Genomic DNA, 13,006 nt, shown 5'->3' on the forward strand with positions numbered 1-13,006 from the left:
AGAAAACCTTACTTTGTTCATGAAACTTACCTGACAGATATATATAGCTGTATTCTCCGAAGTCCGACAGAATTTCAAAATTCGCGGCACACGCAGTGGGCGGCCAGGTGGTGGTACCCATTCCCGCCGCTGGGAGGCGGATATCAGGAACTATTCCCATTTTCTATTCATATTTTTTCTGTCGCCGGTCGGTAAACAACTGTTTACAGACCTCCGCCTAGGATTTTGAAACTTCATTAGCCGCTTAAGTATCCTAATTATTCTTACGATTATTGACTTGGATTTGTGGCTAGGCATACGCTATCGTAAATTTTTCATTGCATTTGATGTCTGAGGCTAGTTAGCCTAGTTTCAGATTTTGTTGTCTGCATGGGGGATGGTGAAGCTACCGGAAACTTTCGGTAGACACTCGCTTAGTGTATATGGCGTTTACTTGTTTTCTTTGCATAAGTTCAATGTAATTAGTGTAATGTGTGACTGATTACGGAAGAAGTAGGATTCATGTACGCATTTTAGAGCGTGTTAGAATCAGGAGTTTTCCTCCACAGTAAACAGAAGTTAGAAATAATGAACCTTCTAACCTCCTGTAGATTTTTATTTTGCCTAACCCTGAGGTATGGCTTACGGGCCTAGAAGAAGTGTCTGCTAGAGGATTACATCAAGTAATCTTAGACTAAAGTGCTCGCTCTCCAATCAGTGTTGTGAAGTGTAGTGCCCCTTGTTGTGTGGGAGGGGGCGTCAGATCGGCCCCATAATGCCTCTAGGCCTGGACCTCTGTCGGACTCCCAGGACTCAGGGAGAGGGCATGTCGAAAGCCGCAAGAGGCGGGTTACGGGGGCTCCCCACCGATCTGGCGTCCCTTCGGCAGAACCTGTTGACGCTTCCCAGGATGCTAAAGATCGTGCACGCGCACGAATCTTGAAGGATTGCTTCTCGTCCTCCGAGGCGCCTCCTCCCCGCGCAAAGGTTGGAGCTCTCGGAAGGACTCGCGCCCTCTAAGAAGCTTTAGAGAAGAGGACGCTTCACGTCCTCTCTCTCGTTAGGAGGAACGTCAGATCGGCCCCATAACGCCTCTAGGCCTAGACCTCTGTCGGACTCCCAGAAACCAGGGAGAGGGCATGTCAAAAGCCGAAGGAGGGTTACGGGTTTTTCATGCTGATCTGGCTTCCTTTCGGCAGGTCCTGTTGTCGCTTCCCAGGCTGCCGAAGATTGAGCACGTGCACGAATCTTCAAGGGTTGTTTCTCGGCCTCCGAGGCATCCTCCCCACACAGGGGTTGGGGCTCTCGGAAGGACTCGCACCCCTAAAGAAGCTTTAGAGAAGAGGACGCTTCACGTCCTCTCTCTCGTCACGAGAGGATGAGGAGTAAAGAGGACCACATTTACCCTTTTAGAAGAATGCACTGGCTCTTTTTCTAAGGGACATTTAAGGAGGCTCATTCATCTTGCCAGAAGAGTGATTTGAGCCTCCTGCGAGTGAACGCTCATGTATATATCATTTATACATTATTAAGGAGGCTCATTAATCTTTCCAAGAAGTGATTTGAGCATGCGAGTGACCGCTCTGTATACATCATTTATACATTATTAAGGGAGGCTCATTCAATCTTGCCAGAAGAGTGATTTGAGCCCCTGAGAGTGAACGCTCATGTATACATCATTTATACATTATTAAAGAGGCTCATTCATCTTGCCAGAAGAGTGATTTGAGCCTCCTGCGAGTGAACGCTCATGTATATGAACGCTCATGTATATATCACTTGTACATTATTAAGGAGGTTCATTCATCTTGCCAGAAGAGTGATTTGAGCCTCCTGCGAGTGAACGCTCATGAAGTTAGAGCTGTTTCAACCTCGCTAGCATTCCAAAAGAATTTGGTAATCAAGGACATTCTTGATTCCACCTTTTGGAGGAGCAACTCAGTATTCGTCTCCTCTCCTCATGGCGCTCCGTATACGTTATGTACGTTCGCTTTACTTCGAAAAGCAAGCTGATAAGTTTGACGGCCGGCAAGCTGCTTTGCACAGTCAAACAACTTATGTCTCTGGTCGGCATAAGAAGGGCAATTTAGACGTGAGGAAGCTTTTGGAGGTGCTCGACGTCCTATAAGTAGAGACATTCTCCAGGACGCTTCGGCAAGCACCTTGCGGAAGACGGAAGCCATACGTCTTCCTTTAGTGTTCACACTCTTCAGGAGCAGCGTGCGGCTCTCCATGGAGACTCGCATGAGGACGTCCCTTAAAAATATTCAACGTCATACGCAAAACGCGGTTCGTCATAACATTGAGATGTTGGCAAGGTCGCTCGCCAGGACGCCTCTTGGCGGGCCTTGCATGCATCAAGGCGCTCAACGAGTTCCTCTCTGAAACGTCGTTCAGAAGACTTGGTGTTCTCTGCTCAGACACGCTCGTAGCTACGCAGGACGTTTTTTTTGAGGACGCTCAGCAGGACGCTTTTGAGGACGCTCGGCAGGACGCTTTTGAGGACGCTCAGCAGGACGCTTCTTTCCAGGACACTTTTGAGGACGCTTTTGTGCACATTCGCCAGGACGCTTCGGTGGAAGCTCGGCAGGACGCTTTGCGAGAGAAAAAGACTTGTAGAAGGCGTTTTATTTGTTGTTCAGGACGTTTCTTAGGACGCTTGACGCTTTTATAAACGCTCGTCAAGAGGAGGTTTTTTCAGGACTCTCCACGGACATTCCTTTACAGAAATTTTTAAAAAGGATTCGGAGTTAGCGGAGAGACATACCCGAATTTTTTCTTCGATCCCTCTTTCCTCTTCATCGATTTCTCTGAGAATCGGGAAGATTATATACTCGGATTCCTGGGTGACTTTCCGTCATGTTAAAGGGTTTTCCCCTATTAGCAAAGTGCTAATAGTTTTGTCTAGTAAGGACGTTTTCCCCATTGTCAAGATACTAAACGTTTTGTCATTTAAGTGGGGGACCCCTCATAAATGGGGGGGTAGTTCTCATTGACATAGATTTTAACGTTTTATCGTTTAAGCGGATAAACTCATTAACAAATTTCGAAGAGCTCTCATTCATTTTCAGAGGCTCATCCGGGTGGAGTAAGAAAAAAGACTTGTAGACTAGATCCAGGAAGTCTTATGTCCAATATCAATAAGAAACACTTGAACGGGTCCTTTTCGCTCCTCGGTTTCTCTCTTGATGATCTCTATTCGAATATTACTCCCTTTTCTTGGCAAAGAGTCAAGGAGTTCTTTTAAAAAGTCTCATTCATTAGAACGTGGACAGTCGTTTTCCTTTCTTTCTCTCTTCCTCGTCGAGGAAAGATGTAGTAGAGAATTCGATGTTCAAATTACTACAATACTTACGTAGTTTATCTTTGCGTCATTTTGCTAACGCATGGGTCAAGTCATATACGCATATAGTATTTACCTCTGCGGATAGAAGCCGAAAGAACTGTTGTTCTAATTGTAATATTTATTTGACACTCCCTTCAACCTTCCAAGAGTTTTCGGAGTAAGAATAACTATTCAGGTATTGTTACGACAACACCAACTCAGATTCTGTATTTAGCGAATTTTGTTTCGTTTAAATATGCCTGCTTGAGAGTTTTCCTTTTGCTCGATAATTTCATACCTATCCCTTCGTAAAAGGAGTAGCTGGCAACTCAGGCAGATAGTGCGAGACGATGAACAAGGCTGCTGTTACTGTGATGTGATCTACGCAGTACCGGCTAGCTCGGTGTCATGCGCGTTTGGTTGCGTCTCTCTGCAATACAATCATGGATTTAGCCTCGGGTTGAGGAAATTCTAGTAATCATGAATGAACATGCCTTCCGTTTACTTAAAAAATTTCAACAAGATATCTCTTATACTTGTTCGGTGCGGGTTTACCGCACGGTAACAGATCTCTGTACGAAATCTACCGCGGCATAGCACTATAATAATGCTCTCCTGCTTATGCAAAGTGCAGCCTTATTTAGGGAAGGAAGCAGGCTGAGTGAGGGAATGGATGAGTTTGCTGGGGACCATTTCCTCGCTGGAGAAGCTTGTTTTCCCTGAATAAACAGCAATTCAGACCTCTACAATTTTTCCTCACGAAGAAATTGGAATAACATCAAAGATCTTGTAATAATTCTAATTTTCTATCAACGGCTTGAGGATCACCTCGGGTGATAGCGAGAGGGTGCCAGACATCCGAACAGAGGAACAGATGTTCTGGCACATTGTCTGAAAGAATTGGAAGCCAAATTGGTCGGCTCTCCAGTTCCTCGAAGGGTGAGTTTGGATCGAGTGGCCCAAATCATCTCGGATAATTTCTCAGCTCTTTCATAGCTCAAGAACAGAGAATTGGTTATGGGCTTGGGCACGGAACGTAACGGTCCTCAAGAGGTTCGTTAAACTAGTGCACGTCCGTGCGGGTCTTCTCGATCGAAGGCAACAACTACTGACGTCTGAGTAATAACCTCACTTAGAAGTATTTCGAAAGTGAGGAGAGACTGAGGGCGTCCTTTCGTTAAGTTTTTCGTAATTTTGAAGACGAAGGAGCTTCCTCTTAAGTTGTTCCCTTATTCATGATCCTAGAGGATTAGCTTTAGTCGCCACATGTTGGCCTCTAAGAGGTTGGATTCACAGAGGTCAGGTAATTCAGAGAATTGTCCAAAGACCCTTCCCGAGAGAATCGGTGTAATCTAACTTCGTCACTTAGTGAAGTATCTAATATCTCTCCTCTCTGAGTCTGAAGGCGTTCAGACTATCGAGAAGCGATAAGATCTTCTAGATTAATGGCAGTCTCTTGGCCAAGGCAAAGCAGTGCTGCCTATTTTCAGTGTTCAATCGGAGCGGGCCGTTTCTGGATAGTGAAGGGAAATGACTGTTCCTCCAACTCGACCTCTGTGAATTTCTTTATGGGGTTCTATCTTTCCGTATGAAGTACGAGATAAGAAAAATAGAAGTCCTAACTATTGTAGAATAATGCAAATATGTTGTTGACGGCCTCTAGGCTCAGAGATTCGGTTCTGTCAAACAACAAAGCTTCACGATCTTTGAGGTCTGGGGAGATCTTGAAATTCTCTGGATCGCAGGTTCCGGCATGGAACTTAGACGTAGTCTGAGTTTCTGATGCCAAAAAAGCATTTCGAACCTATCCTTTCTGCGAACTTAATACACGTGACCAGAAAAGGCTAACATTCTAACCGCTCTAGCCACGGCAAAGAGGGTTAGTGAGCTTTTAGCTATCATCAGAGGTGGTTTTAGCTTTAAAGGACATAATGCGTCTGTCCTCTAAGCCTTCCGTTCTTGATAAGAACGAAAACCTGTCTAACCCTTGACCCGAAGGTTTGGAGACCAAGGGTATGGCACAAATTATTGGGCAAAGGCATTAGAGAGTCCTGTGCCCTGTCGGGTCTCTCAAGTTTTATCTTAATAAAACTATAGTAAGTCGAGGTCAACGGACAATCTGCGGTGTTCCGTAAAAGACCAGACTGGTTCATGTCCAAGAACACCCTGGCATTATAGTCAAGGAGTTCTTTTAAGAAGTCTCATTCATTATGTTTGCATAAAGATTTGAGATTTTTTTCTTAATATGAATGCTCAAGAGGTGAGGGCGCGGCCTCGGAAGCATTTCAACAGAGCATGACACTCAGTAACATCCTGAGTGCCACGCTTTAGCGAAGCAACTCTGTGTTCGCTTCACACTCCCGACGGGATGTGAAGACGACATTTGAGATCTGTAAGTCGCTAGGACCATACATATCCGTAGATATATTATTGGGGGCAGCAAGCAACACGAATCCTATCCTATAGAAAAGGGATAGGTGTGCTTTTTAACTTTGAAGGGTTGGTCGCTTGAGGCGCGTTCCTTTTTCCTTTTCTTTAGCCTAGAAGTTATGGAACTAACTTTAATAGGTTAGGTCAGGTGGTGGTTTTAGCTTCGTTGCCCTCAGAAGTATGGTCATATGGTCTAGTCACATTGTGGTCACGCCCCTGTTGACAGATCATCTAGAGCGCACCAGCATTACAGGTCTCTACCTCGCTGGCAACTCTAGTAACGCAGAAGCAGACTTTAGTGACAGTAATCACGAAGTCGGCTATGCTAACAGGTGAGGAACCAAGATGTATATCATCAACTTAATTAGTTTCCCAAAAATCCTATTCTGTCTCTTCCCACCATCCGAAGGTGGGATTCAGCTATATATATATCTGTCAGGTAAGTTTCATGAACAAAATGTTATTGTTATAATACAATTAAGTTTGTTCATACTTACCTGGCAGATATATATAATTAAAGTGCCCACCCCACCTCCCCTCAGGAGACAGTGGCACTGATAAAATATGAATAGAAAATGGGAATAGTTCCTGATATCCGCCTCCCAGCGGCGGGAATGGGTACCACCACCTGGCCGCCCACTGCGTGTGCCGCGAATTTTGAAATTCTGTCGGACTTCGGAGAATACAGCTATATATATATCTGCCAGGTAAGTATGAACAAACTTAATTGTATTATAACAATAACATTTTTAATGCTTTGGGTGCATTAAAAACTATGTAAACTGCATTCTTATTGCATTTTTCATCCAATAAAACTTCAAATATTGATTATTTTGCATTTTTGGTGTCATGTTTCTTCTGCCAGATGAACATCGTAAGCCGAACCCGTCGTAACCCCGGGACTGCCTTTAATATGGTCTCGTCATTCTTGTCTATTATTATTATCATCACTATGACATTCATGTCTCTAATAATCATTTATTTGTTTTGACAAACCCTTATGAAGATATAAGAATAGAAAAATTTTATAACTACTCTTAATGGAAAGAAACTAGGGAGTATATTATATATAGATGATAAATTGAATAGCTTCCGATAATTTCATTTGTATGTATATTTATGCCTCTCTCTCTCTCTCTCTCTCTCTCTCTCTCTCTCTCTCTCTCTCTCTCTCTCTCTCTCTCTATATATATATATATATATAGTATATATATATACACAGTAAATTAACACAAAAACAAGTAAATTAAAAGTGCATAAGGCCAGTAGCTTGTGATAATCACAAGGAAGGTCCAAAATGAGATTTAATTAGGCCTGTATGAAAAACAGAGACTTGGGAGAATGGAAATATTTTCGAAGGATTGTTGAGGCAATAAGGAATACCCAGAAGTATACTGTTCCCAGGAGACATTAACAAACGCCAAGGAGGTTAAACCTCCTTGACACACGCACGGATTAGAAAGGGTAAATGGGAAGGGTAGACCTTTAAAAGTTCGTGAGAAGTACATTTGGCAACGTAGGGGACAACGCCTAAACCGCCATGAAGGAGCCGATAGGGTATAGTATATATATTCATATACAAAACTGTTTATAAAAATTTGTTTTTAGAGAACCTTTTCCCAGCAAAATACAGGTGTATATATTTTGCAAGTTGCTACTTGTCATTACTGGTAGTCCCCAACTTACAACAGGGGTTCCATTCCAGCGTCACACCATAAGTCAATGTAGGCGCCGTTATAGATACCTATTCTTGATATGTAAATGTATTTGAAAAAGCACCATAAGTCCGTGCTGCCCCTCAGGTATTACATAATTTCAAAATTTGCAATAAAATGAGTATTCAGACATGAAAATTACACAAACAAGTCAGACACATCATTGCACTAGTGATTGGTGAACCATTATCTAGACATTCCACACGTAAATAGATGAGCATACACATTACAGCTTCTAGGAAATTCATTATACTATATTATACTAAATAATATATATTTAAAGGCATAACTCAGAAAAATAGAGGAGGAAAGGTAATAAAATGATTCAGGGAAATTAAGAACACAAAAATTGCCACCGATTTATGTTAACCCTAAATTTGTGCCTGGTATATGGTATATTAAAATTAATGCCTTATGGAAAACCATCGCGACAGCTGACATCACATGCACGGTTGTAAATTTCTTCAGAAAATTTTAGTAATTTTCATAATAAAGAATTAAAACTGAGTAAAAAATATATATACTATGTATGATATTTATGCAGCATTATCAGTTGAGTATTTTATCCTCAAGCTAAGCTGGAGATGTTCAACTCTGAGAACCTGAGGGTAGGCAAACGTAATGAGCTCAAGTTACACTGTAGGTATTAATAGGTATTTGCAGCATTCCTTTGCCCCTTGGCTGCACCCACTTACAATGTTTTACTCCTCCCTTCACCCTTGCTGTCCAACCACTCTGACTCCCTGTTTTCATTGTCTAAAGCACTGAACAGCAGGAAAGTCAATATTTTATAACTGGAAAACTATGTATTCAATATAGTCAGAGGAAATGATCTGCCGACACGTTTGTGATGCTTCGTGTCAGAATGAATAGTGGAACGAAGCATATCAGCTCCCCTCATCTTGCCGCATCTTCCTCAATTTAGCATGAAAGATATCATATATCATTCCTAACAAAACTTCCGGTTCTTTGCAGTGTGCCTTCGGCCCATAGCTGCCTTGCCCTTGGCTCCTAGCTGCAACCCCTTTCGTTCCTTTTAATGTACCTCCTTTGTTCCCGTTACTGCACCTCCTTTCATATTCTCTTTCTTCTGTATTACTTTCCACCCTCTCCAAACAATTGATTCATAATGCAACTGTGAGATTTTCCTCCAGTTACGCATTTCAAACCTTTCACTGTCAATTTCCATATCAGCGCTGAATGACCTCATAGGTCCCAATGCTTGGCCTTGGCCTAAATTATATATTCAGTACAATTCACGCAGGTGTAAGGCATGAATGAATCTTTATGAGAATTTTTATTATAATCCTCAGTGATATAGTTGCATATAAATTTTCTGTAACCTATAAATATAAGAATGCATGTAACCTAACTATGAGAAGATAAAGTGAAGCAGTAAGAGGGTCTTCCATAGAGAAAAGTGGAAATAGTCTACAGGAACAGTGACTAAAAACACACACCACCTTTTTTTAACACCAACTAAATTTGCTGTGTTAGAAAAAAATGAGGAACATGAACAGATAGGAAAATAAACATTGACTGATAAAATGAACACTAATACAGTTGGTCAGACACAAATAGATCACTTTATTTTATCCAGTTTTTTTCTTTATTAGTCTAGTTTTATTAAAAGGCGTTTATGTGGTTTGCTTGGGTTATGAAGTGGTAAACTGACAGAAATGGAAAGAAGAGTTGAAAGATGATTGAATTGATAGTATTAAGGTATTTGAAAATGAACATTTCATTAATTTGGGGTGAACCTTACTGTTAAAGATAGTAAGAAGATATAAGTATATGCGCCTTTTTTTTTTTTACAGTAGATAAGTATCCAAATAATAAATTTTATCATGGAAATTTAATTTTCATCATGTTCTGAAAAAGTATGATGGACATATGCCTAGTAACAAAAGTTGAACCAGTAAAAATGAGAAAATTAGTTTCAAAGTAACTGATCTTTTTGAATGGCACAAGGTAGGGTTAGGGTTTTTTTCAGAAGCCTCTTTTTATTGAGAGAATGACCATCCTACTCACCACACCAGGGACTGTCATTTCCAGTTAGTTGTATTGTCAGTCAGATTGATAAAATTGACTATTGTGATAGCTTTGGAGTTCAAGATTCATGTCTATTTCCTTATTTGTACATCACCCTTTAGCTTAACGTCTAAACTTGGATCGAATAAACTTATTGCTCTACCATATAGTTTACTGTAAAAGAAAACTATTGAGATGGCTTTGTCTGTCCTTCTGCATTTTATCTTGAAAACTAATAAGGCTAAAGGGTAGCAAATTGGTATGTTGATCATCCACCCTCCAATCATTGAACATACCAAATTACAGTCCTCTAGCATCAGTAGTATTTAATTTATGAAAAGTTAGCCGTAATTGTGCATCTGGCAACTATATAGGAGGCCATCACCGGGCCATGGTTAAAGTTTCATGGTTCGTAGTTCATGCAGCATTATTCTGACACCACTGCAAGATTGATCTATTTTTGGTGGCCTTGATTATACACTGTACAGAAAACTTGTTTGTGCTGAAGTTTACATTTTTATTTTTTTTTTCCAGGTCTACTTGTACTTATTCCAAAGTTAAAATTCTTTATTCCCCGCAATTGTTTTAACTTTACTTTCGTTGTATCTGCTTGAAAGCTTTTTATTTGCATTTTAGTTTAATTGCTCTAGTCATCCCCATCTCATACGCCAAAGTATGGGTCACTGAAATTCTGCTGTTCATGTTTGCAGTAAAATTTTGCTTAAGATAACTGTATGCTAATGAGTGTTGTGTGATCATATAAAAACTATATAGTCTGGTGTGCAGGATCCGAGTTTGTGTTTAAGGTAGCCTTGCCATAGAATACATGAAGACAAAGACTTCTGGAAGCACAGAATGCCTCTCTGTAGCTTCATAAAGAAAGCGCGCATATACAAAACACTCAGTTTTTCTTCTTTTAAATCCAAAGACTGTCGAACTGAATATCGGCAAATGGCAACAGTAAAATATAGTAACAATAGGCATTCAATGGTTGAATAATTTATATCAGATACAGATTAAACTTTTTAATGGAAATGTTTATAAATTTCTACGTTGGTCTAGAGTTAAGTTTTCGAATTGGTTGAGATTGACCTCCTTAATAGTTGGTTCGGTCTCCTTGTTTTCCAAGAAGAGTGTAACGTGTATTGAAAGGTATAATGTCCAAGATTGCTGGGAATTTGGAATCACATTAATGATTGTGCCATTCAAAGCAGGAATGACCTCGTGCTGGTTGTGATTTATAAGTGCAATGAACCACATTCCGTTATAGGCCAAGTGCTCTCGCTTAATAAGTGCAGATACAGTTCATGTTTATTTATTTATTTTATTTTTATTTTTATTTTTTTGCAACCAGGGTACGACATGTTTAAGGGATAATTTCACGGTACACATATGATAATAGTGATCCCTTCCAATTTACTATTATATGATATTGGTTACTAATATTCATAATCGCATGCACTCTCATTACTGAGTGCATTTATGTATAATCTGCTCACACAATTGGTAATGCATGGTAAGTCTTAAAAAATAAAAAAATTTATTGTTCCGGTTAAACAAAAGGGATCAACATGATCAGCCCATCAATTTGTCTGCCACCACCACAGAGCACAAAATCGTTTGAAATTCTATCAATTCCCGGCATATTTCCATTTTTTGTTAATTTAATTCGTGTAATAGGAGGCAAACCTTGCAGTTGCACCATGAAACAATTGTTTGGAGAGGGTGGAAATTCAGTTGGAAGAGAGAATGTAAACGGAGATACAAGAAAAGAAATGAAGTGGTGTGCAGCTAAAGGCTTGAAGAAGTCGGTGGTCGCGGGTTCGATCCTCTGTCATTCCATTGAGGTGCGACCGTGCGAGAGAGTTGTATTTCTGGTGATACAAAATCACTCTCTACGTGGTTCGGAAGTCACGTAAAGCCGTTGGTCCCGTTGCTGAATAACCACTGGTTCCATGCAACGTAAAAACACCATATATACAAACAATAAAGGCTTAAGGGACTGCAAAAAAAAAAACGGTAATGCCTACAGTGCACCATGTAAGGTGCACCCACTTCCTCCATTGTAGCGTGATGGTCTTAGCTAACTAAGGCCAATGACCCCTGCTGTTGCTTACTGGTTATAAGCCAAGGTCATCCGCCAGGTGTTCAGAGTTAAAGCCAAGAAAACAAAGCGCTTAACTCCTTAATATTGTCCACTATCCCGCTGTCAATTATTTTTTTTGTGGTCATGCTGAGAAAGGCCAGGATTTTTTTTTTTTATTGTGGGTCTTTCCTTTTATGCTAAAGAAGTGTCAGTTTACGATGCACCAGACCTTGGGGCCACAAGCCCACAGCTTCGAGTATAGTACTACAACCATCTGGGCCATCTGAACTCACTGCGGGATAGAGATTGCCATTTCCAGAAGCTATTTATGTAACATACGCCACTTACCCCTTGACTTAAATGAAATACAACACGGATAAAGAAAAAAGTACGCAACAATACAGTATAATGAAATGTAAACGCTTGTGCAGCGAAGATCCGTCAACCTACCAATTTACTCCCTCCCTTATTCAACTTTACAGAACTTGATCATTCAAAGAGCACTGAAGTGGAGTCTGCGTCCACAATCATTTAATAACAACGGTTTCATATATTTGAAATACTTGTTTCAATTTTATGTCATTTCCAAATTACAACTTAACGGTTTGCTTCTTGGTCTTGAAGTTTCCCAGATTTCATGTTGTTGTTCGGCAGTTGTAAGGTAACAGCTCAGTAAGGAGGTAGATGGTCTGACAAGATTGACGGTCGACTCGACTTGGGTAAGATTTTTTGTGCTGATAAATACAACATAGTTCGTATTTGAATCTTTGTGTAAAAGGAATTCTAATCAGTGGTCTGCTTTGTGAATTCATATATATATCATATATATATATATAATATATATATATATATATATATATATATATATATATATATATATATATATATATATATATATATATATATATAGATATTATATATATAATATATTATATATATATATATATATATATATATTATATAAAGAGGGGAATGAATAGGTCAAGGCTGCCTCAGTTTGTGTATATGATCGTTAGCGAACAACGTATAAATTCACACTCGAAAGAATATTTCCTCTTTTCAAAAGTTGAAGCTCCGGTACGAAGCTAAACTACTTATGTGTTGCTTACACGGCAATACACATTTGTGTCCTTTAACGTTCATAATTCACAATTAAAGCGAGCGATGAGGCCGTAAGCCTCCATTTAGTGATGCCGTCTATTTCCTACCTACTGTCTGCCACTCCCATGCATTCATATTTAACTGCACCTGGAGTCTTCTTCGCAAGTGACATGCCTTCCTTCAACTCAAACGTTGCGTGCGCGCACGCGTGCCTACATTCCATCGTTGCAGACGGAAGTTCAGAGAAGAAAACTAGTTTTCATGGAAATCAGCTTGAAGAGCCTGTGGTGAATTTTATGTCACTTTTATTTTATCTTTCAGTGTAGTATGTGTGAGCGT

Source organism: Macrobrachium nipponense, chromosome 6, assembly GCF_015104395.2.
Source record: "Macrobrachium nipponense isolate FS-2020 chromosome 6, ASM1510439v2, whole genome shotgun sequence".
Lineage (NCBI taxonomy): Eukaryota > Metazoa > Arthropoda > Malacostraca > Decapoda > Palaemonidae > Macrobrachium > Macrobrachium nipponense.